General features: G+C 35.1%; 2 pseudogenes; one reads left to right on the top strand and one right to left on the bottom strand.

Moving 5' to 3' along the window:
• Window positions 1–4,672: 4,672 nt before the first annotated feature.
• LOC131508020 (large ribosomal subunit protein eL34-like) lies at window positions 4,673–15,813 on the bottom strand (annotated as a pseudogene).
• An 8,074-nt stretch (window positions 15,814–23,887) lies between these two features.
• Window positions 23,888–26,856, top strand: LOC131508019 (cytoskeleton-associated protein 2-like; annotated as a pseudogene).
• Window positions 26,857–27,507: the final 651 nt, after the last annotated feature.

Below are 27,507 nucleotides of genomic sequence, written 5' to 3'. Positions count from 1 at the left end.
ATGAAAATCAGGGTTTAAATATTATTCAAAATATCATTACATATAATAAATTCTTAGGAATAAATCTAAAATTGTATAAGATCTCAACACTGCTATGTATAAAACATTACTAAGACAAATGAAAGAAGAACTAAATACAATATTTTATAGATTTTGATTTTCCAAAATATAGAGTCAATCCAACAATCAAAATTTATTCAAGGTCTAAAAATGAAAATTTACAATAAAATTTTAAAGATTTAAAAAAATTTTTTTGACATTTATTTATTTTTGAGAGACAGAGAGAGACAGCGTGAGCAGGAGGGGCAGAGAGAGAGGGAAACACAGAAGCAGAAGCAGCCTCCAGGCTCTGAGCTCTGAGCTGTCAGCACAGAGCCCGATGTGGTGCTCGATCCCACAAACTGTGAGATCATGACCTGAGCTGAAGTCGAACGCTTAACCAACTGAGCCACCCAGGCGCCCCCAAATTTTAAAGATTTTAAACTTCTTTAAAGGGCCAAGAAAAGACAAGTTAAACTTGGAGAGGAGTATAGCTGAAGGAATTATAACACCAAATAGTCACAACTTTTTAGCCTTGTGTTAAAATGATAGTGTGGTATTGACACAAATAAAACAAAATATGTACAGAAGCAGATCCACCCCTGACTTATGACATAAATGACACTTGTTAAAAATACATTTTGACCTCTGTCATATCTATGCACATATGCATGCATACGCTCAGAAGTATTACAGATTGTAATGCAGAAGGTATTTTAAAAATCTTGTAGAGGAATATATACGAGAATATACATGGTCAGGAGACCATGGAATAAGCAAAACTTCTCTAAACAGAGGACAAAGATGCTTACCATAAAGAAAAGTTTGGCAAATTTGGTAATTTGGAAACTTCTGCTTATCAAAATACTGGTATGAGAGACCAAATACCTCCTAAAGCAATAAATTATATGTATAATTTATATATATGAATATATGTATGATTTATATATATAAATATATATGAATATATATATGAATCCAGCATATATGCAGGATCATAAAACAGAACACTATTAATACCCCATGAATCATTACTCACGTCCATTGTAGTCATTATCAAAGTCTTTTCCCCTTAAGAGTCACACTATCCTGACTTCTAACACTACAAATGATACTTATTTCCTTCATTTAAGTGGAATCATAGAAAAAAACAATATATATATATGTTTTATAATATATAACAATATATATATAACAATATATATATTGTTATATAAATATATATATATATATATAATATGTGGTTTATTTCACTCAATATATTTTTGTAAGATTCATCCACACTGTCATAACTGTCTTTGCTATATAGAATTCCATTGTATGATAAAACCACATTTATTTTTTCTTTATCTTACATTGTAGACATTTGGATACTCTAGACAGAAGGATATTCTAAAAAATAAACATTATAAATTTTTGTATTTTGGTCAAGATATGAACAAAAGCAAACAAATTTTGTTGATTATACATCTGAGATAATAAAATGAATTATAGATTTTACATTCAGCTACTTTGACCGAATGGTTGTACCAATTTATATTTCCATATGTGAGATTTCCAATTCTACATCTTCACCTAATACTGTCACCTAATACTGTCACCCCTTGCAAGGGCTAGAGGACAGTGAGGTGATGTCATATGGTGGAATATTGATTTTAGTTATATCACTTCCTAGAATCTGCTCACAGGCTAACTATCACCGTGATGTTGTCAGGACTGATAAATACATTTCCAGGTTTTCTGAACCTATCCCTGTAATGTATTTTTATTTACTTTTTTTAAATTTTTTTTAACGTTTTTTATTTATTTTGGAGACAGAGGGAGACAGAGCATGAACGGGGGAGGAGCAGAGAGAGAGGGAGACACAGAATCGGAAGCAGGCACCAGGCTCTGAGCCATCAGCCCAGAGCCCGACGCCGGGCTCGAACTCACGGACCGCGAGATCGTGACCTGAGCTGAAGTAGGACGTTTAACCAACTGAGCCACCCAGGCGCCCCTGTATTTTTAAAGAAAAATCCAGTGGTGCATGGAAATACAGAGGTTTGTTGTTTGAAGTAAACCACCCAAAGTTATTCTTCCCATTCTAGAGTAGAACTTACTTACAAACGCATCCTTCTAGGGTCTTATATGCCAATTTTCAGATTCAGAAACTTTATTTGAGTAGGCAATATAATTTATCAGATTCAGTAATCAACCTGAGAATGCCAGTATAGCATTTTGTTTAAGGCACTGATTCTGGGCCAGGCTGCTTAGTTTGAATCCCGGTTAGATGGTTAGTTATCACTTTCTAACCATGAGGCCTTAAACAAGTTACTTAACCTCACTGTTCTCAGTCTTACACTCTAGGAGATAAGGATATTACCAGGGTTGTTGTAAGTATTACATGGGATAAATACAAATAAGGCGAAAAGAACAGTATCTTCTCGTTACAAATGCTTTCTAAGCATTAGCTATTACGTAAGGATAAGATTTTAAGCTGAAAAGCTAATAAAAGAGTGATGTGTATTAGTTTAATACAATTTCCACCCTGACATACTCCTTTGATGACTGAGACCAAAACAAGAACTCACTAGAGAAGCAATTTAGAAAAATTGTCATTCACTGTTGGTCCATATAAGGAATGATTGAACTGAAAGCCAGGAGATTACATTTTCTCTTAGAATAAGAAGAAATTGCCATTAGTTGACAGGAAATAGACGGAAAGGTTCATATTGTTTGGTATAGCAAAAGATATGTCTTTTCAGATGTTATATAAAAGAACCATTTGCCACTCAGAAAGTAATCACCTTTCTATTGCTTCCTTCCATCCATTGTCCAAAATTTCACTCATTCATTGTCCCTTGAAGAAGCAGTAGACATTGAAAACAAAGTTCACTCTTCCCTTTTGCAGGCAACAAATCAGGCTGAAAAAATACACTGGCATTGTGTGGACTCCTGAGTCAGCAAAATTTATAAGATTGAATGAGGATCTGAGCAGTCTGGACTTATATCATTTCTTCTTACCAGATCTGACAGAATGGTGACTTTGGAGATGAATGAATGTCTATGTATACAGGACAACTTGCAAAGACTGAGGGTCACTAATACGAGATATTACAAAATATTAGTTGAACAGATGCATTTTTTTCTCCATAAAATAAATCTATTTGCTATCCTTCTTTCACTAAGTTTAAGCTATGTGACTTGTTACATAGGAGAAGTCAATTGCAAGTACAGTGAAAAATAATTCAAATACGTTGTTGACAAGTTCCCAATTAACAGGAAGGAAAAGTAGATAACACCTTTATTTCCAGAAGTTAGATAGAAAGAGGGTACAGGGAAAAGAAAAGTATAACAAATCCTTTTGCTGTTGTCCTTGAGGCTGAAACAAAGGAAGGTGAGTATTCAGTGAAGAAAAGCTCCTATAGGATGCAAGAAGGAATTCATGAACTAATGGATGTTGTATACTGCTATGCATTTTCTCCTTTGACAGGAGATTGTTCCTAAGTCAAAATCAGCAGTTTAACTGCAGGACATTCAAAAATATAGCAACACATTTTTAGATAAGAAGAGGCCAGAGTTTCTATTTCTCAGCTTTCACATCACTTCGAAAGGATACACCTATTCCTGCATACGCCTGCCATGTGCTCCTACAGATGGTGGCAGGTTGAACTGATTTACTAGGAACTAAATGAAGAGACAGTCAAGCTTCAGAAAGAACCAAGATGGTGCTAAGTCACTTGAAGGCAAACTCCAGAACTTTGACAGCAACCGGAGCATAGAACACTTCTATAGCAAACATCTATGGGAAGCTCTTTGGCCAGGTGTATGAGGGATGTAGATAGAGGTGAGTAAAAGACTCAAGGTTACCAAAAGGATGAACTGTCCCTCTTCAACCAATATGATGACACTTAAGCTGTTCTTCAAACACAGTAGACATCTGTGAGGGTCAATCAATAACAGAAAAACAACCCTGATAAGGAGTTAAATCTTTAGTAAATATCAGAAGAGCAGAAATTCTACTTTATTCTAGGCAGCCCAGCTAAATTATTACAGGTCTCTGCTTCCCTTTCAGCTGAAAGTAGTCATATAGATGTAGGTAAAGGGTACTGAGACTTCTGGAAATTCCTTAAATGGAAGACAAACAGCCTGTTTACTGACCTCCTTTCTTCTACTTGGAATGTGGGTATTATAGACGGAATTATAGATGATTTCTTGTGACTCTGAAATTAGAACGTCATGCTAATCATGGCAGAGGGAAAAGATAGAAGATGTCTTGGTCCCCGCAGGACGATGGGGGTGTCAGGCCAGCTGTGATCCTCCTTTCTCCAGAACTGGGTCTGAACTGCCAATTTTTCAAATAGTGCTATATGACAGAAAAATAATTTAAACTGGTAATATTTGTGTTTTCTGTTCCCTAAGTGATACAGAATTTGGTACCTAAAGCTATAATGCTGCATAAATGTGGAACTGATGAACAGAGAGTCTGGGAGGTAAATAATGAGGACTAACAAATATCAATTGGAAATTTCAGGGTGGAAACCTAGTGACCCTTGTAATACATTGGTAGATGATTTGGTCAAACTTTCACCTTCCTTTTATTTTTACCTTTTGATTTTTTTTATTACCCAGAAAAAGTTCCTTTTTTTTTTTTTTAAGCTTTCTGACTTTGTTCTTATGCCTTCAACACTTTCACTATGATTTACTGTTCCTTGATAAGGAAAGCGTGCTTGATCCTGTCACCAACACATTTAGCACACATGGAACAACTATGGGCCCTGCTGACGTGTGGTTTGTTTTAGACAATCTCATAAGAACTGTAGGTGTCATAGCATAAACTCCTCAAAGTCGGCCTGGGCTCACGCCACATGCAGATTTTTGGTGCTTTCCTAACCTTTTTGGTACAAAGGAAACGATTCTATTACCAGGGGTTCGGGGCATCCTAGTTTTGTTAGAGGTTGTATTGTAGGACAGCCCATGATGATATGTCAAACACTGGACCACTCGGAATGCCTATGGACACGGTCTCTGGAGGAGGTACCTTTCTTTTTTTGAATAGTAGACTGAGTCATCAGACGATAGCGTAAGATGAATTAAGAAAAGATTCAGAGTATTGGCGCATATTGGCTGTTTTGTATTGTGTTTAGCAAAATCCTATACAACAGAAAAGTCAGACTAGAACTAGTCACTCTCTAAGGTAAGAGAAATCACAACACCATTAAGTGATGCCTTTACATTGTTAAGAAAGGCAAAGTTGGCAGAGTCAACCTTGGGGCAGTGCAGGGCTGAAGAACCAAGCGCTACTCTTCTCCAATCTGAAATGATTTACCTGGGGATAAAGTGACATGGCACATGGTAGACATTCTCATGGGCACAAATGCTGGACATTTAAAGAAGATCTAAACGATCATTTGAGAGGGAAAACAGTTTTATTACAACTACTATGTGACCCCTTGGGGAGCAATGTCAGACGCAGTTATCTCTGGAATCTTCAAAATTCCTTGGGCTTTGCCTGGTTAAAAACAAACAAACAAACAAACAAACAAACAAACAAACAAACATCCTATGGAATGGGCAAGGTACTAAAAGGGCATAAGAAGCAGAATGAAAATGATTTGACCTATGGCTCAAACACACCATTTAAGTGCTATAGGATTGGCCAGTTATCACCTTAGTGTGCATTTCAAATTTGTTGTCAGCTACATCATTTCAAATTACCTTAATCTGTGGTTTACTCTTTGGCAATACCCTCCATCATTGCCTCCTACCTTCTTTAAGTGTTGTATATTATTTATTTTGAAATATTTCAGACATGTAAAAGGGAATTATAAATAATATTGTTATACATGATATGTGTTATTATATATTATATATGTTATACATATTATGATATATATTCTCTTATAACAATATAAACAATGGGCAGCCACCACCCACCCAGACTAAGAAATAAACCTCTAAAAGCACAGTTTTAGGTCACTTTTGCCTCTTACTGCCCCCTCCTGCCAGAGCCAACTATAATCCTTAATTCCATTTTTATTATTCACATATACGTTACAAATTTGCTACTTATATTCTTGTCTCTAAATAATCTTGTGCACAATTTTCCTTTATTTCAACTTCATATACTTTAGATTTACCCAATTTAATAAATGCAAATCAAGTTCACCATTTTCACTATTAGGTGGCTTTCCACTGGATGACTATACCAAATGCACTGGTTTCATTATTTATCTTGTTTTTGGATTTTATTATTGTTAATGTTGTTTTCTGCTAGCAAAAAATATGATAAAAATATTATTTCTATATATTTTTTCTTATACACTTGTGAAAGAGTTTATGTTTCGTACTTTGAGCCGTAGGGTATGGTGGTTATAAGGGTATGCACATATTTACCTTAATAGGGATTTCCAGATTGCTCCCCAAAATAGCTATAAAAACTTACACTTCCACCAGCAGCAATATGTTGGATGCCCTATTTCTCTACAGCATTACCAACACTGTTATTGGCAAACGTTGAAATTACTGTCTAGTTTAAGGGCATAGTTTTGCATATCTTCTGATGAAGTTGAAATACTTTTCATATATTTACAAGTTACAGCCCCCTCAAGAAAATGAGTTTACATATTTTGCCACTTTTATAATTTATCAATTTCCATCTTTTTTTAAATGATTTGTAGGAGGGTATTTTGAAGTCCAGGCACTAATTCTCTGCCAGTTATATGCATTTCAAACATACTCTTCCAGCCTAGAACTTGAATTTAACTATTTTTAAAGCTATTTTTTTCAGAAAAATAATTTTAATATAATCAAATTATCATATTTTTTCAATGTTTTCTGTTTTCAGATATTTTTTTTTAATTTTTTTAACGTTTATTCATTTTAGAGACAGAGAGAGACAGAGCATGAATGGGGGAAGGTCAGAGAGAGAGGGAGACACAGAATCTGAAACAGGCTCCAGGCTCTGAGCTGTCAGCACAGAGCCCAACACGGGGCTCGAACTCATGGACCGCGAGATCATGACCTGAGCCGAAGTTGGTCGCCCAACCGACTGAGCCACCCAGGTGCCCCATTTTCAGTTATATTGAAAAATACCTGTACTCTTCAGTCATGAAAAATATTCATATTTTCTACTAATTGTTTCTGTTTACTTACACAGGATAATTTAATACTCAGGAATTTTGTATATGATGTGAAACAAAGATTCACTTTTTTAAATTTTTATTATTATTTAAAAAAAATTTAACATGTATTCATTTTTTGAGAGACAGAGAGAGAGCACAAGCAGGGGAGGGGCAGAGAGAGGGGGAGACACAGAATCAGAAGCAGGCTCCAGGTTCTGAGCTGTCAGCAAGAGCCCGATGCGGGGCTTGAACTCATGAAACCCAAGCTCATGACCTGAGCCAAAGTCGGACGCTTAACTGACTGAGCCACCCAGGCACCCCATTATTATTATTATTTTTAATCTTTATTTAATGTTGAAAGAGACGGGGGCAAATGGGGGAGGAACAGAAAGAGAGATGGAGACAAAGAATCCAAAACAGCCCGATGTGGGTCTCAAACCCATGAAGTGCAAGATCGTGACCCGAGCCAAAGTTGGCTGCCCAATCGACTGAGCCACCCAGGCGCCCCAAAGATTCACTTTTTTAAATGGACAACTATTTTTTAGCATTACTTGTTAACTTCTTTCTTCACTGATTTATAATCTGTCATATATAAAGTGTTCAGAGATACATGGTTCCATATCTGGGTTCTTTCTTCTGTGGCATTGTTTTCACCCCAGCAAAATTCCAGTGTCTCAGTTACATTAATTTACAGTATGTTTTAACATGTGTCACTGCATAAACTGACTCTTTGCTCTTGTCTGTCATTGGGTCTTTACTAGTTCATATATATTTTCTTATCAGCTTTGTCAAGTTCTATCAAGAAAATTGAAATTTTTTACAATGGCTTTATACCTTAACTTGAAGACAATTGACATTTTTGTCATAATGAATCTTTTTTATGTATACATATTTTCGTATATAGTATATGTCTATTAATTTGTTGATGTCATCTTTTATAGCATTAATAAAGTTTAATTTTTTTTTCTCTATAAAGGACTCAGACATCTGTTGTTGAATGCATTTCTATAAACATCATATTGTAAGTTTTATCCTTTAAAAGTAGTATTTTCTTATTCTTTTTTATCCAGTGAATAAGGATGTAATTAATGGCAAAATGATTTTGTAGCCAAGAAACCTACTTAAAATCTTATCTACTCTATTAAAGTGTTAGTATATTATCATTGTTCCTTCTCTCCAGTCCCTATATTATTTATCTTTGTGTTCCTGAATTGGCTAAGGCCTCAGATATAATGTTGCATGAATGTGGTAGGAATAGACATTTGTTCTCATTCTTTGCTCATAAAGAATATACTTCCAAGATTTTACCATTAAATATTATGTTGTTCTTTATTAACTTTGAGAAGTTAATAAAATTTTCTGCTACCCTTATGTTTTTATGATAAATGGGTATTGATTGTCTGTAAAGGCATTTTCCACAACATACCTAATCATAGCTTTTTCTCTCCTTTAATTTAACTAAGGAAAATTGTATAGGTAGATTCTCTAATAAGTCTATCCATCCTTGCCTGCCTGGGATGAAACCTACTTGATCACAATACATTATATCTATATATTGCTTGGTTTATTTTGCTAAAATTTGTAGGATGTTTACCTTTTCATACTGGTGTTAATCTTACGATGACCATACCAGATTTTCTGAAAAAAAAAAAATGGTAAAGAACAAAGGAAGAACAATTTGGAACACACAATGTATAAAATCTTCAATATGTTTTACATTTATCTCATTTAAATTTTATAACAGCTTTATAAGATAGGTGGTCTTTATGACTCATTTTCAACAAAAGTTTAAGAAGGTAGAATAACCCTCTCAAGAACTAAAAATGTTTGAGGACAGAGGCTGTCTTTGGGAAAACTATGCTATCTGTTAGAATCTTAATTTGTTTAGACCTATTTAAATGGTAGATTATACAAAATCCTTCATAGGTACCTAAACATTTTTTTTTTAGTTCTTTCTTCATCTGCCTTCTGTCTTCTGAAGATTATGCTTCTAAGACTTTGCTATTCCCTTTACTTTACTTTGAAATACAATTAAATATGCACTTCTTATGCATTTCACTTGACTGTGAGCCTCAGAAAGAAGGTCGGTAACTATCCCTTATCTGTTTTTTGAAACTGAGTGCCGTACTTTGTATGTTGCTTTGTAAACATATAACGATTAACAAACATATATTTTTGTAGTGAATTGAATTATTCTTCCTTGAAGCCAGAGTTTATATTTTGGAGAAGTTGTTGATTTTCCTTGTACTGTATAAAAGAGAAAATTCCCTTGAGTAGTGAAGGAGAAAATTAGTTTAGAGGAGAAACAAAGTAATTAACATAGGATATAAAACAAGCAATAAAGACACCAAAATATAACAAACATAATGAAATTAAAATGGCATTAAGGGAAATATCAAAGTCATAAGAATCAAAAACTGGTAAACTAAAATTGCGATTTATTAAATTGTATATAATCAACATTCTAAAAATAATATCTTACAGAGTATTTCTGCAGGCTCTGTTGGGTAAACTTACGCGAAAGTGAGGTAATTCAAGATCCCAAGAAAATGAGGAAACTGAAGGGAAAATGCAGCACTTTATCAGCCTGGGGAAATGACTACAAAGACTGCAGAGCAAAAAGAGAGGGAATAAAGATAGAAGCACCAAAATATCTTTCATTTTTGTTGACTAGTTCCATTTTGTTATATAAAATCTATTTTTATCATTTCTCTGCAAACAACTGGAACTTTGAAATTACAGTATAAGAAATAAAGTATTGTCCCCTATTTCACTTCTTATATTGTTTTTAGTTTTTATCTTAATAAAACACGTAATACTCTGCAACTATAATTCAGATTCCATTTATTGTCTCTTTTTATGAAGAGAAGCATGTACTCAGAGTTTACATTTGAGGCATAATTGAGTCACAATGTTCATATGTCAGTTATTTTATTAATCTATTTTAAGGATACATTTACATAATTAATTATTTATAGTGTTATATTTGTATGTTTGTATTTCCCTTTGGAGGGAAATATATATATATATATATATATATATATATATATATGGATGTATATATCAACATAAACACAGACTTCATGAGCTTATATTCTGATTATGGAGCAAAGCTGGGCGAGAGGCATTTTTGAGAACAACAAAATACAAAAACACAATACTAATTATAAGTACAAAAGTGTTTTAGAGAAAATAAAATTCGGTTGCGAATTTTGGAAGATTCATTTTTTGTCTATAGATGTACAATTTCTCTAGCACCATTTTTTGATAAGGGACTCTTCCTTCATTTAGTTATTTTTGTTCCTTTATCAAAGGCTAAGTCAGCATATTTGGATCTATTTTTGAGTTTTCTATTTGATTACATTGGTCTATATGTCTTCCCTTTTAGCAATACCGCACAGTCTTGATTATGGTAGACTGGAAATGGAAGTCTCTTCAAATATTAAGTCTTTCATTTCTTTCATCATCTTTTGATAGCTTTTAGCATACAATCCCAATACACGTTCTGTTGGATTTACACATACTTATTTTATTTTCTTTGGTTCAATTGGAAATGATGTGACATTTTTTATTTTGTTTTCCCATTGTTTATTGTCAGTGTGCAGAAATTCAATTGACTTTTGTGTGCTGATCTTGAATCTAATGACTCATTAGGCCTAGGAATTTTTGTTTTGTTTTTGTTTTTCTGTATATTCCTTAGGATATTCTACATACACAATCATGTTATCTGCAAACAGTCTTTTTCCTCCCTTTTCCTCCTTTTCCAAGCTTTTCCTTGTATTTCTTTTTTTTTTTTTTTTGTCTTATTGCAGTGACTAGAAATTTTGGAATTATGTAAATAAAAGTGTTGAGAGAAAACATCCTTGCCCAGATCCTGATTTTAGAGAGGGAACATTCAGTCTTTCATCATTAAGTGTGAAGTTAGCTGTATTTTTTTTCCTTTTTTTATGATATTGAGGAGGATCTCCTCTATTCATAGTGCACCAGAAGTTTTATTTTTTTAATTATGAATGGCTATTGAATTTTGTCAAATGTTTTTTCTATATCAATTGATATCATGCTACTTCCTTATCAGTCTGTTTATATGGTGCACTACATTGATTGATTTTCAAATACTGAGCCACCTTTTTATACCCAAAATCAGTGTCACTCATAATGGTGTTTTGTCATATTTAAAAATATATATATTTACAGGAGACTGGGTGGATCAGTTGATTAAGTGTCCATCTCTTGATTTTGACTTAGGTCATGATCTCATGGTCTGTGGGTTCAAGCCCTGCTTTGGGCTCTGCACTGACAGCACAAAGCCTACTTGGGTTTTTCTCTCTCCCTCTCTCTCTGCCCCTCCCCGTCTCTCGCGCACACTCTCACTCTTTCTCTCAAAATAAATAAACTTTAAATAAAAATATAAATTTATTTATATAAACATATTTAAATTTTTTTCAAAGTTAAAAGTTTTGAAAAATTATACGGATAGAAATATATAAAAGTTACATTTGATTTGCTAAAATTTTGTTGAAGATTTTGCATCTGTATTTCATGAACGTTATTGGGACCAGGTCACTTCCATCTTGGAAGACAACAAGGTGACTCTACCTGAACTTTTAGTGAGCTTTTCTAAGATGGCAGAAGGGTGCTTCTGTTATTTAGATTGTTGAAATGAAAGAGTAAAGGGGCGCCTGGGTGGCTCAGTTGGTTAAGCGTCCGACTTCGGCTCAGGTCATGATCTCACAGTTCGTGGGTTCGAGCCCCACATCGGGCTCTGTGCTGACAGCTCAGAGCCTGGAGCCTGTTTCAGATTCTGTGTCTCCCTCTCTCTCTGCCCCTCCCCTGTTCATGCTCTGTTTCTGTCTCAAAAATAAATAAACGTTAAAAAAAAATAAGCATGAAATGAAAGAGTAAAAGCTCACTACGGAAGAAATAAAACAAAATTCAAGTAATATTGGATAATGTCTTACTTTTAGCTTGAGGAAGAAATAAATAGCGATTTATTTTTAATAATGTGATGAATTATTTTGGCCTCTTGGAGTTCTGAAACTTTGGGTCATTGCTTCTAATATTTTAATTAATTTAAGACATGGAAAGAGGAAAAATTAATATCCTTTAATATTTGACAAATAAATCCCACACCCAAATTAGCTCAAGTACCAAAAAAGTTTATTAGGTATCTTTTCAAAGTTCTTTAGACTTTGATATACAGAGATTAGGTATTACTCAGATTATACTTAAAGTACTATAGAATATTTACTCATGACACTCCTTTTGATTATCAGGAAAACAATGTTTCAGCTGAAAAAATATAGATTTGTGTTACAAACAATTTTCAGGCTAGCTCATCAAACAATTTCTAAGAAAAATATTCTATATACACTTCCAATTAATGTAAAACAGTTTAATAATTCCATAATTTAAAAGTTGAACTATAACTTGAAACATACATTTCAAAAGGAAATATGACAATTCAAAGTAGTCAGTCTCAAATATTTTTTATCAGAAGTCATTAAAATTAATTACCATGTTTTAACACTTGAGTTGCACTTACCTGAACAATTTTTTTCTAATGAAAAATTTTAAAAAAGGTAATTACAAAGAATAACTTACTACTTTATGTTTATTTTTACTTCCCAGGCCAAGTAGTAAATCTGATCTTTAATTATATGTGCTAACAATATTCTCACAAAATCTACTGCTGCTATGTAAACACGGGTTAGACAATATTTATAAAACTTTATATGTTAATTTACAATTTTCTGCTCTACAAATGTTTGCATAAATAATATATTGGGGTGTTGCTGTTTCCATGATCTTTGTTTAATTAGAAACACTCTTGGCAATTCAACATAATTGTAGGCAAAATGTGACAGATAATTTCTTCTTTGCATTAAATGTGATTATACGAGCTGTCTGTAAATTTTCAAAAATCTTCCTATGTCACTGTAGATTTTCTGTACCATCTAATGAGAAACCATGTGTTTAATTGTGTTGTCAAATATTCAAAATTTATTTTAACAGTTCCAGAAAAAAAAGACTAATGGTGCTGTTGAAGGGAGATTATTAATAACACACAGATATGCCCTTCTCTGGAGATCTCTCTCTCTCTCTTTCCCTCTTTCACGCTCTCTCTCTCTCTCTCTCTCTCACACACACACACACACACTCACAAGTAAATGAAATCTCTTTCTTCTTGAGATCTACAGAAGAGGACAAATGAATACAGAGATTACCAATTTAGAACATTCGTTATGAACCTATAAACAAAAACGAAGGTAAAATATGGTCCTAAAATTTAGGTTAATTAAATTCTGTCACCCAAAACCATGTGTACATACCAATACACCTACATACATGTACAGAAAGTCCACTAAGACCCTCCATCCTAACACAAAATCTTCCTTAAAATGAAAATACCTTCTCATGATACAAAGAGAACAGTTAATGTGCATATGCCCATCTCATATCAGAGTCCTCTTTATTATAACACCCTAACACCTGACACTATTGAAAGGGTTATCAGTTGCCAAGTTCTGTCTAGTAACATACAGCTTCTCTGTGTGTGTGTGTGTGTGTGTGTGTGTGTGTGTGTGTGTGTTTGTATGTGATTAAGTATCTTCTGAGAGTCTCAATGTGTTCAATATTGAAGAAGTTCTAACTTGCTAACACTAGGACACAGAATTGGGAATTAGGGAGAGTTAAGAAAGTGCTTTTGAAAAACTAAACAGTTGACACAAAACTGTCTGCAACAGAAGGGAAGCAAATTCTGTAAAAAGGCAAGAAACTCACTGGACACTAAGTGAAATAAAAAATTCACATATAGGCAAATTAATTTAGAATGTTACACTTTAAAGGCAAGAAGAATGTTTAAACCTTCCATTCAGACAGAAAATAATAAAACAACAAAGACAATTGGATCCCCAAGACACAAGCACCAGAATAACATCATACTTCTCACCAGAGCACAGATGTTAAGAAAGTCTGGTGAAAGGTATAAAAGCAGGAAAGAAAAAAACGTGATAAAATCTAGATTCTTATATCACATGAAATTATGAAACAATTTTTATTCATGGAAAATCACTGAACATCTACTTGCATGCAAATATCTTCTCAAGGAAATTATCTATATATTGGCTCCAGAAAGTGAGAATAAAAAACAAGAACTGTGAAAGGTTTTTTTGTCTTTGACAATTTTTTAAATGTTTATTCATTTTTGAGAGAGGGTGTAAGTAGGGGAGGTGCATGGGAAGAGAGAAACAGAGGATTCAAAGCAGGAAACGCTCTGCCAGCTCAGAGCCTGATGGGCTCAAACTCACAAACCGTGAGATCATGACCTGAGCCAAAGTTGGATGCTTAACCAACTGAGCCACCCAGACGCCCCTGAATTATTTTCTTATGGTCTTAATTTTCAACTTTTATTCACCAGTAGTTCTCCTACAGCAACACTAGGAAGCTGTGGAAGTGGACAGTTTACTTAAAAAAAAAAAAAGGCCATGGGGACAAATTGAAATTCTGTCAATTAAAACTATATGGTAAATTGACTTCTAGGAAATGACTTTCTTGTCATATAAAATATATATTAGAACATACAGTTTTATCGATAAGCAAAATCAAATGCAATCCGAAAATATTGGTTGTTGATTATAATGTTGCAAAATATAGTCATTAGCACAAAAGATGTAAACACAACATCCGCATGATTTCAAAAGTTAGAACAATGCTAAAAAATGAAAAATACATTTGCTGTTGGCACTAAGAATATCCAGTTTTGAATGGCATTGCTTCTGTGACTGAAGAAGAAATGCAAGTACACATACTACTAATGTTCTGCATTGAACAACAGTTACACAATCATAATAATTAATATTTATCAATTTTCAACGTTATCTTTCAAGCTACAGAAAAATACAAAGCATTTAATTATGTGTGACACAATAGAATACAATATTTTCAGTTTTAAAATGAAAGTCAAGAGGAGTTAAGATGACAGAGTAGTAGGAGGAGCTTATGCTTACCTCATCCCTCAAACACAGCTAGATCAATATCACATCATTCTGAACACACAAGAAATCTATCTGAGGACTGACAAAACAAGCTGCATGACTGGAGGGAGAGAAAAGGCCACATCATGGAGAGCAGGAGATGGAGAGACATGATTTGGGGGAGGAAAAGATCATCGGTGTTATAGACAGGAGGGAGTCCTGACCTCAGAGAGGAGAAAGAGAGAGAAGGAGGGAGGAGAGCAGTGCACAAGGGATCTCACAAGGAAATCTCTTGTACAAAGCCATTGGTTAGGAAAATGAAAGGGGCTGATTATCTTGAATATTTACAACCAGTTGAGCTCAAAGACTGGAGTTTTAGAGTTCCAAGTCATAGATGATATACACCCTAGCAGGTGCCATAGTACTATGGAGAAGGCAGGCACAGGCCCAGGAGTGAGCTGCATAATCTGAAGATCCCTTGGGATATACTGGGAGAGAGGTTTCCCTGTTCTTGGAATACATCTGTGAGAGGTGGCATTATCTCTCAGGGGACTAAAGAGCTGGCAGATGGCATTATACTCCCTCTCCCCTTGAGCATAGGAGCAAAGACACCTGCTGTGGGTGGCTAACCCAGACTCAGCCTTTTTGCTGTGCTTTACTATAAACTCCAAATCCTTGTGCATTTCTGTGACTGCCATTCTGGGACAAACTTGCACCAGCCCCAGCTTAATGACCTTCCCTCAGGGGACAAACACCAGTCCATGCCATGCTGCGTCCCTAAATTTTGGAGTTTTAAAATTCAGCCTATGTTCGGGGCGCCTGGGTGGCTCAGTCGGTTGAGCGTCCGACTTCAGCTCAGGTCATGATCTCACGGTTCGTGAGGTGGAGCCCCACGTCAGGCTCTGGGCTGATGGCTCAGAGCCTGGAGCCTGCTTCCGATTCTGTGTCTCCCTCTCTCTGCCCCTCCCCCATTCATGCTCTGTCTCTCTCTGTCTCAAAAATAAAATAAACATTAAAAAAAAAAAAGAAAAGAAAAATTCAGCCTATGTCCCTTAGATAAAACACAGGTGCACTGCATTGCCAGCCAGGCAGATGGTCTGGAAGAGACAGGCTGAAGGCAAGGATATGAAGGATACCCAGGACTACATTAGAGGAGACTGTTTTTTTTCCCATGAAGGCTTCACTATTGACACCATATTTCTCCCTTGCCCATCAGCACAGACTGACTTCAGTGAGTAGCACAGCCCCCACACTGGACATCTGAACAGCTTACACCAAGTTCCACCCACCCCACCCTGTGCTCTGCAGGTGCCTAAATGTGCCTGAGAACCAGGGCAGCAAGCTTCTCCCTCAACCAACCAACAGAATACCCCTCACATTGCACTCATCAAGTCTACTGACTATAGAATGCTGCAAGGCTTCAGCTATAAGGGAAATGGGATCTAATGTCTATTAACTATGACTAATGTCTATTAACTATTAACTAGACTAATGTCTATCTAGTTAAAACTTGCCAACTCTAGACAAGGCCCAAACACCCCCTACTGCAGGGAAGGAGAAACTGTGACAGGACTGACTTGAGGGAAAGAGCAGCCAAAACACAGCAGCAGACTGCACACAGCATACATCAGAATCACTTAATGAAGCACTAGGCCCTGGAAAGTATGTGATCTCTTCTTAACAAAACCATTAGTCTTAGGAGCAGGATACATGACAGGCTTTCCTAACACACAAAAGAAGACAGAGACTTAGACAAAATGTCCAGATAGAGGAGTTCATTCCAAAAGAAAGAACAAGAAAAGATATGTTCATGGATCTAATAAAAACATATATAAGTAATATACTTGATGCATAATTTAAAACAACAATTATAAGAATACTAACTGGGCTTGAGAAAAGCATAGAAGACACCAGGGAATCAATTTCCAGAGATAGAAGACCTAAAAACTACCGAGGCTGAATATAATCAAGATGTGAAACTGTGTAGATGTTATGACAAGGATGGAAGAAGTAGGAGGATGAATAAGTTATATAGAAAAAAAAATATGGAAACTAATGAAACTGAAAAGAAGAAGAAAAGAAAAACATTGGATCACTAATGTAGACTTAGGGAACTCAGTGACTCCATAAAGCATAATAATATTTGTATCATAGGAATCCATGAAAAAAAAGATAGGGAATAAAGAGCAGACGGTTTATTTTAGGAAATTAGAGCTGAAAACTTCCCTAATCTGGGGAAGGAAACAGACATCCAAATCCAAGAGGCACAGAGAACTCCCATCAAAATCAATAAAAGAAGGCCAACAAGACATATCACAGTAAAGTTTGAAATATAGAGATAAGGGAAAAATCCTAAAAGCAGCAGAGGAAAAGAAATTCTTAACTTGCAAGGAAAGACAAATAAGGTTAATAGCAGGCCTCTCCAAAGAAAGATGGCAAGCCAGAAGGTGATGGCATGATATATTCAACATGCTGAATGGGAAAAAGCTGCAGCCAAAAGTACTTTATCCATCAAGGCTGTCATTCAGAATAGAAAGAGAGATAAAGATTTTCCTGGACAATCAAAAATTAAAAGAGTTCATGACCACAAACCAACCCTGAAATAAATATTATAGGAGACTCTTTGAGTGGGGAAAGAAAGACCAAAGTGACAAAGACTAGAAGAGAACAGAGAAAATCTCCAGAAACAAATTAACAGGATATAAAATGACACTAAATTCATATCTATCAAAAATCACTCTAAATGTAAATGTACTAAAACTCCAATCAAAAGACTTAGGGTAACATAATAGACAAAAAAAAAAAAAAAAACAAGACCCTTCTATATTCTGCCTACAAGAGATTCATTTTAGACCTAAGGACACCTGAAGATTGACAGTGAGGGGATAGAGAACCATTTATCATGCCAATGGATATTAAAAGAAAGCTGGGGTAACCATATTTATAGCAGACAAAATAGATTTCAAACCAAAGAGACTATAACAGGATATTGGACATTATATCATAATTAAGGAGTCTATCCAACATGAAGATCTAATAATTGTCAGTATTTGTGCCCCCAATTTGAATGAACCCAAATATATAAAACAATAATGACAAACATAAACTTATTGATAATAATACAATAATAGTAGGGGACTTTAGCACCCCACTTACAACAATGGACAGATTATCTTATCAGAAAATCAACAAGGAAACAATAGCTTTGAGTGGTACACTGTACCAGATGGACTTAACAGATATATTCAGACCATTTCAACTGAAAGAAGCAGAATATGTATTATTTTCACATAAGCATAGGACATTCTCAAAAATAGATCATATATACTGGGTCATGAATCAGGCCTCAACAAATACAAAAAGATTAATAGCACACCATGTACATTTTATAACCACGATGCTATGAAATTTGAATTCAATCACAAGAAAAAAATTGCAAAGACCACAAATATGTGGAAGTTAAATAACATCCAACTAAAAAAATGAATGGGTTAGGAGTGCCTGGGTGGCTCAGTTGGTTAAGGGTTTAACTCTTGATTTTGGCTCAGATCATGATCTCAAGGCTCATGAGATCGAGCCTCAAGTAGGGCTCCATGATAACAGTGTGGAGCCTGCTTTGGATTTTCTCTCTCCTTCTCTCTCTTTCCATCCCCATTCATGCTTTCTCTTTATCTCTCAAAATAAATAAATAAACATTTAAAAATAATGAATATGTTAACCTGGAAATTAAAGAAGAAATTTAAAAATACATAGAAAAAATAAAAATGAAAACACGATATTTCAAAACCTTTGAGATGCAGCAAAAGTTGTCATAAGAGGGAAGTATATAGCAATACATGCTACCTCAACAAGCAAGAAATTCTCAAATACACAACCTAGACTTATACTAAAGTAACTAGAAAAAGAAAAGTAAATGAATCCTAAAGCCAGCAGAAAAAGGAAAATAATAAAGATTAGAGCAGAAATAAATTATATAGAAACAAACAAACAAACAAAAACACAGAACAGATCAATGAAACTATGAGCTGGTTCTTTGACCGAATTAATAAAGCTGAAAATCTCTTAGCCATACTTATCACAAAGAAAAGAGAAAGTAACCACATAAATAAAATCATGAATGAAAGAGGAGAGATCACAACCAACACCAAAGAAATACAAACAATTATAAAGAAAATTATGAAAAATTATAGGGCAACAAACTGAACCACCTAGAAGAAATAGATAATTTCCTAGATATATAATGTACCAAAACTGAAATAAGAAGAATTAGAAAATTTGAACAGACCCATTACTAGCAAGAAATTGAATAAGCAATCTAAAAATTATGAACAAACAAAAGTCCAAGGCCACATGGTTTCCCAGGGGAATTCTACCAAACCTTTAAAGAAGATTTAATACCTATTCTTCTCAAACTATTCCAAAAACTAAAAGTGGAAGGAAAACTTCCAAACTCATTATATGAAGCCAACATTACCCTGATTGCAAAACCAGACGAAGACCCCGCTAAAAAGGTGAATTAAGGCCAATATCCTTGATGAACATGGATGCAAAAGTTCTCAACGAAATACTAGCAGATAAAATTCAGCAGTACATTAAAAGAATCATATAGCCTCATCAAGTGGGATTTATTTCTGGGATGAAAGTGTGGTTCAATGTACACAAATCAATGTGATACCCCACATTAATAAAAAAAAGCATAAGAATCATATAATCTTCTCAGTAGATGCAGAAAAAGTCTTTGACAAAATACAGCTTCCATGCTTTAGAAACCTTAACAAAGTAGGGGTAAAGAGAACATACCTCAGCATCATAAAGACCATATATGATAAACAAATATCATCCTTAATTGGGAAAAACTGAGAACTTTTCCTGTATGGTCAGGAACAAAGCAGCGATGTCCACTTTCATCATTGTTATTTAACATGGTACTAGAAGTCTTAGCCTTGGCAATTAGACAACAAAATGAAATAAAAGACATCCAAATCACCAAGGAAGAAGTCAGATTTCACTATTTGTAGATGACATGATACTCTAGAAAACCTGAATGACTCCACCTAAAAGTTGCTAGAAATGATACACAAATTCAGTAAAATCTCAGGATACAATATCAATGTACAGAAATCTGTTGCATTTTTGTGCACCTGTAATGAAGAAGCAGAAGGAGAAATCAAGGAATCAATTCCATTTATAATGGCACCCAAAACCATAAAATACCTCAGAATAAACTTAACCATGAGGTAAAAGAGCTGTACTGATGAAATAAATTGAAGATGACACAAAGAAACAAAAAACATTCTAAGCTCATGGAGTGGAACAACAAATATTGTTAAAATGTGTATACTACCTAAATCAATCTACACATTTAATGCAATCCCTATCAAAATACTATAAGCATTTTTCACAGATCTAGAACAAATAATCCTAAAATTTGAAGGGACCTACAAAAGACCTTAAATAGCCAAAGCAATCTTGAAAAAGGAAAACAAACCTGGATGCATCACAATTTCAGACGCCAAGCCATATTTACAAAGCTGTAGTCATCAAGACAGTAGAGTACTGGTATAGAAACAGACACATATACCAATGCAATAGAATAGAAAACCCAGAAATAGACCCACAAATGTATGGCCAACTAATCTTTGGCAAAGCAGGAAGGAGTAACTAATGGAAAAATGACAGCAAATGGTATTGGGAAAACTGGACAGCAACATGCAGAAGAATGAACCTGGAGCTATTTCTTACACTGTCCACAAAAATAAATTCAAAAGGGGTGAAGGACCTAAATGTGAGACAGAAAACAATCACAATCCTAGAGGAAAAAACAGGCAACACCTCTTTGACCTTGGCTGCAGCAACTTTTTACTTGACATGTCTCCTGAGGCAAAGGAAACAAAAGCAAAAATGAACTATTGGGACTTCATCAAGATAAAAACCTTCTGCACAGTGAAGTAAACAATCAACAAAACTAAAAAACAACATTTGTGATGGGAGAAGATATTTGCAAATGACATTTCTGCATAAAGGATAGTATCCGAAATATATAAAGAACTTATAAAACTCAACACCCAAAAAACAAATAATCCAGCTAATAAATGGGAAAGAGACATGAAAATATATTTTTCCAAAGAAGACATACAGATGGCTAACAAATACATGAAACAACATCATTCATCACCAGGGAAATACAAATCAAAACTATGATGAGATACCACCTCTCACCTGTCAGAATGGCTAAAATTAGCAACACAAGAACAACAGATGTTCGTAAGGATGCAGAGAAAGCAGAACTGTCTTACACTGTTGGTGGGAATGCAGCCATTCCAGAAAGCAGTGGAAGGTTCCTCAAAAAGTAAAAATAGAACCACCTTATGACCCAGCAATTGCACTACTAGGTATTTACCCAAAAGATACAAAAATACTGATTTAAAGGAGCACGTGCACCCCAATGTTTATAGCTGTATTATCAACAATAGTCCAATTATGGAAAGAGCCCAAATGTCCATTGACTGATAAATGGTTAATGAATGGTGGTATATGTATCCATAAAATTATATATAATATATATGATTACTGATATATATATCAGTATATATATCATTATATATATTATATATATATAACAATATAATGGCTATTACTCAGCCTTCAAAATGAATGAAATATTGCCATTTACAACAAGGTGGATAGAGCTCTCATGTATTATTCTAAGTGAAATAAATCGACCAGAAACGACAAATACCATATGACTTCAATCATATGTGCAATTAAAAAAAAGTGAACATTTGGGGAAGAAAAAAAAAGAGGAAGAGAAGGAGTCAAACCGTAAAAGAAGAACAAACTAAGATTTTCTGGAGGAGAGGTGGGCAGGAGATGGATAAATGGGTGATAGGCAATAAGGAGGGCACTCATTGCAATGAGCAATGGGTGTTATACGGAGATGATGAATCACTAAATTCTACTCCTGAAACTAATATTACACTACATGTTAACTAACTAAAATTTAAATAAAAAATTGAAACATAAAAAGAAAGAAAGTAAAGGTAAGGAAGCATAGAGGTAATGACATGCTCATCTTACAAAAGGGAAATTCAAAAGATAATATTTACATTGAGGGGCGCCTGGGTGGCGCAGTCGGTTAAGGGTCCGACTTCAGCCAGGTCACGATCTCACGGTCCGTGAGTTCGAGCCCCGCGTCAGGCTCTGGGCTGATGGCTCGGAGCCTGGAGCCTGTTTCCGATTCTGTGTCTCCCTCTCTCTCTGTCCCTCCCCCGTTCATGCTCTGTCTCTCTCTGTCCCAAAAATAAATTAAAAACGTTGAAAAAAATATTTACATTGAAATTAGAAATTTCAATACTTAAAACAACTAACAAGAACAATCAATTGAAAAGTTTTAAAGTCTTAGAACTACCAAGAATTGGAAGAAGGAAAAGGGTGAGAGAGTTGGAGGTGGAGAAATAAGTTAATAGCTGATATATCATATCTAAAAGACAATAAAAAAATCTACATTTGACGAGTTAAAAAATGGCAGTACACACATGTATGTTAAATGACTAAAGGCAAGCACCAGAAAAGCTCTAAACAGGAATCATTAAAGCCTTAGTGAGTACAGTTGGGCATGCAGAAGGTCAGGGTAAGATATTGCTGAGTTTTTGTCTTAACTCCATCAATACCATTTGCATTTATTTATTTATTTATTTTAAAACTATGTGTATCACTTTGATCTATTTTTGATAAGTTTTAAAAAAAATGACCTAACTTTTAATGGCACTTTATTTATTGTAGATGAGATTCGGTAAAAATGGTGTTAAACTAACAGTTCTGAATATTTAAAAACTGATAAATTTCATTATATTGCTTTCAGAAGAGAATAATTAAGATATCTAGAAAATACTTTTGTTAATGTTTTAATATTTCAGGTTATTTCTATATTATAAAATGTAATTTATCATTTTTCTGAAGTTAAAAAATATATAACTATATAATAAAGTCCACCTACAAACATTCTTCTTGGGTTCTTTTAAAAAAATTTTTTTAACATTTATTTATTTTTGAGAGACAGAGAGAGACAGAGCCTGAGCAGGGGAGGGGCAGAGAAAGAGGGAAACAGAATCAGAAGCAGGCTCCAGGCTCCCAATTGTCGGCACAGAGCCTAACATGGGGCTTGAACTCACAAACCGCGAGCTCATGACCTGAGTGAAGTCAGACAGTTAACCGACTGAGCCACCTGGTGCCTCTCTTCCTGGGTTCTTTTCCAGAACTTTTCTTTTTTCACTTCTGTAAACTTAATAGTTATAACAGTTCAGCTTTTGAATCTCAAAAACTCAGAAAATAATAAAACAATTAATAATGGGAGTTGACATTATTAATTGAGCATGATGAGTAAGGCATTATGCTAACAGTTTTGCATGCATCATCTCATTTATTAATCACAATAGCTTTCTCATTTAGGAATTCTTATGACCTCTGTTTTTTACAAAAAAGGAAGTAGAGGTTAAAGAGGCAAAGTGACTTGCTCAAGATTTATTTTTCACTGAGTTAATAAATATTTATTATGCAGGCACTATTCTAGATGTTTGGTACATATGAATGGAAACACAAAACAAAATAAAAAAAATTTGCCATCATGGGGACTTGCATTCCATTCAGTGGGTATAGTAGTTAAAAAAAAAATAAGTCAAATAAATAAAGTTTATAATTTTTTATAAGATGATAAATACCACAAAGAATATATATAGCATAAAGCTGATTGGTAGGGCAATTGCAATTTTAAACATGGCAGTCATGGCAGGCCTCATTGAGAAGATGTCATTTAAACAACCTTCAAAGGATGTGAAGATAGCCAAGTGACTATCTGCATTAAGGTCACTGAAGATGGAGGGATAACTAGAGGAAAAGCTTTAAGATAAGATCATGAGGTGAAAGGTGTGGAGAAGACAGGAAAATTGCAAATAATGTAGGGTCCCATTGACCATTATAAAGATTTTGACTTTCACTAAAAGTGTAACGGGAAATATGAGGAACAAAACTGTGACTTTACCTGAGTGTATGAGGTCACTCTCAACAAGGAAGACACATCTCATCTGGGCCTGGAAGTGTTAGTAAAAGCCCATTCACCACAACCTCTAGAGAAAGGAATGTAGGCAGAGTTGAGAGGAAATAACATGTCAAAGTTATCAAAACATGACTAGATGGAATGTGAGGAACAGGATTTCTGTACAAGAAAAATCAGAAACCAAGATGGAACAGATATGGAATATTTGATAACATACAAAGATTTACAAGTTTGTTTTGTAGGATGCTGGGCACCAAAAACAGGTTTTTAAACAGGTTCAGTTCAGGTGTCCCTTTTAAACTTATTCTGTCTAAAAAAAATTAACAAAATTGGTTCTTAAAGTAAGGATCAAATGTTTTTCAGGAAGATCCTTCTGATGGTACCATGGAGGATACACTACATAATTATTTTTTTTAAAAAATAGTGGAAGAACAACTGTCATGGAAAATTCATGGCGCTACCACTGAAGAGTGGTTCGAAGCCGTAAAGAGTGGCAGAGAAAGTTCCAGGACTACTTAGCAGTCAAGCGAAAACTGAAGTGTCAAAACACTAAGCCTTATCTAAAAGTCAAGAGTAATTGTCTGAATCCTAGACCTTCTAAATCTACTATTGTGCCCAGAAACGATGTTACCAATCATGTTGCTTTGCCTATCAAAGCTACAAGACCCATCAGCATTAAACTCCAGCCCAGGCCTGCCAATATCACAGGATCCCAGAAGCCAGAGTTGGAGCCATCAAAACTTCTAGGCAAAAGGCTGACTTCAGGAGGCATTTCTTCTAACTCAAAGAGTAAGCTTTCCAGCAACAGTCAGCAAAAGCATGAAGCTGGATCATACATAACCAAAGAACTGTCTAGAAAAACTGTGGGATCCCTTAATATAAAAGAACTGAAAACTGCAAAGCAGCAGGTAGCAGATCAAGGAAATGCTAAATGCACAGACCCTGTAGACAATAATCGTGTTTGAAATGAATCCTTGGGTAGGTTTCTGAAACTGATGAACAAGGAAAATTTGCCCCAAACTTTACCAGACTCTGAAAGGAAGCTGAATTCTGAGTTGTGGACAATAGGTAAGTCAAAGACTAAGTCTTATAATGAAACCTAAAGTAGTTTGACTCCTAAAGAAACCTTGGGCAAAAGTTCAGGGAATAGTGGTGTTCTGAAAGACTTAATAAACAATTTGTTGGAGAAACACAAATTAAGATTCCACCAGTAAAGTCACAGCCACTTTCTAGAGGAACAAATCTTTCAAGACCAGGAGAAAAACTCCCAAGGGCAGTTCCCTCTCACTAGTTCAGAACCTTAGTAGGACTGAAGCATCAAAGAAACCTGTCGTCAAGGACATAAAAGTTATAAGGGTTAATAAGGATAAATATGAAAGACCAAATGAAACTAAGTTACGGTCACCCACTGGTACTGAACAGAAAGTACAACAAACCAAACCCTGGACATGCCCCAGTGTGCTTCTGGGAGGCTGTAACAACAGACATCCAAACATTAAGCAAGATCAGAAATCCACTCAACCTTGTTTTAGACGTCAGACATCAGGTGCACTGCCAAAGGCAAAACCCATAACCCAAAGGCCCAACTTGACACTTCATAGTTTGAATTCAGCCATTCCAAGCACCCTAACGTAACAGTAAATGGAACCAATGGGAATAAATGCAGCAATAGCTATCAAGAAAATGCACAGACTTTGGACTCCAAGTTGAAAAAGATTATTTCCTAGAACCATTTTCTCAATATGATACCCTCCCAAACTCAGGCTGGTGACAAAACCATAAATGAAAGAAAAGTCCCAAACTAATCCATTTATTAAGAAGAACACAGCAGAGAATCAAAGGAAACAACTGGAAGCATGTCTGAAATCTAAGGGGAAAATCTATAAATTGCATCTTTTGGAACTTAAAACAAAAATAGAAGTAATAGAGGAAATGAATATTTCATTTCGGAAGAGTATGGAAAGAGAAGATGAAGAAAAGAAAGCACAACTTGAATGATCCTATAAAATTAACAACACTCTAACATTATGTCTGCAGTTCACTGAAGGGAGTGTACTTTCTAATGATATACTTACCATATTGTCCAGAATTCCTGAGGCCAAAAAATTTGCTAAATTCTGGATCTGCAAAACCAAGTTGTTGGCAAATAATGATACCTTTGATTTTATTGGGCCGTACAAAGAAGGCATTAGAAATAGGGCAACAACTATACAAGAGTCATGAGAATTTGTTCTTAATATTTTGTAAAGCCCAAACAGAATCACTGAAGAAGTTACCTTTGACTCTTTAGTTACTAAAACAAATACAACATCAACAGAGTAGCTGGCCAATAAGACAGAATCTGAAAAGTCTTGTCTTTCTCTAAAAGAGGACGGTTTACAGCCACTTCCCTAATAACCACGGCAGAACAGGACAATCATCCTGGGATCACATTAGAGATTGTCCTGATCCCTAGAATAAGTGCAATGCCAGAAGTACAAGGCATGAAGCTCATCACTCCATCACTCCTGAACAGTGTTTAGGAACGATTGCGAGAGCTGTGTCCTGCTACATAGAAATGCAGCAGGAGCAGGATTTAGTAGTGGCTTCTCTTAATGAGCTACCAGAAATGGAAGAAAAAGAGTGTTTTATTTTCCATAAAAATGAGGCTTTGCCTATAACATTAGGATTTAAAATCCTTGAGTCATAAATTCCTTTTTTCTTATCTTTTTTTTTTAATTTTTTTTAACGTTTATTTATTTTTGAGACAGAGAGAGACAGAGCATGAACAGGGGAGGGTCAGAGAGAGAGGGAGACACAGAATCTGAAACAGGCTCCAGGCTCTGAGCTGTCAGCACAGAGCCCGACTCGGGGCTCGAACTCACGGACCGTAAGATCATGACGTGAGCCGAAGTCGGACGCTTAACCGACCAAGCCACCCAGGGGACCCGCCTTTTTTTTTTTTTTTTTTTTTGAGAAAAAGAGAAAGAGAGAGAGAGCAGGTGAGTGGCAAAGCGAGAGAGAGACAGAGAGCATCTTAAGCAGTCTCCACACACAGCACGAGCCCAACTCGGGCTTGATCTTGCAACCATGAGAGTATGACCCAATCTGAAATCAAGAGTCAGGAGTTTAACCAACTGAGCCACTGAGGTGTCCTTTAATTTTCTTTTATTGTGTAAATATAAGTATATAAAAACTCAGCCAACATAGCTAAAATTTAAAAATTTTAGCTTTTGTAATATTTAAGTATTATCTAAAACAAAAAAATATGAAATTTTGTTCATTCTCTTAAAAAAAATAGCATGCATTATTCTATGGTTTTAAGCACAGTTCCATGGCAACCCAGAGCAGGAACCAATTA

The sequence above is a fragment of the Neofelis nebulosa genome, chromosome 3 (genome assembly GCF_028018385.1).
Source record: "Neofelis nebulosa isolate mNeoNeb1 chromosome 3, mNeoNeb1.pri, whole genome shotgun sequence".
In the NCBI taxonomy this organism is placed as follows: domain Eukaryota; kingdom Metazoa; phylum Chordata; class Mammalia; order Carnivora; family Felidae; genus Neofelis; species Neofelis nebulosa.
Note: the sequence above shows the minus strand (reverse complement) of the source record. Positions and strands in the feature narration are given on the sequence as shown.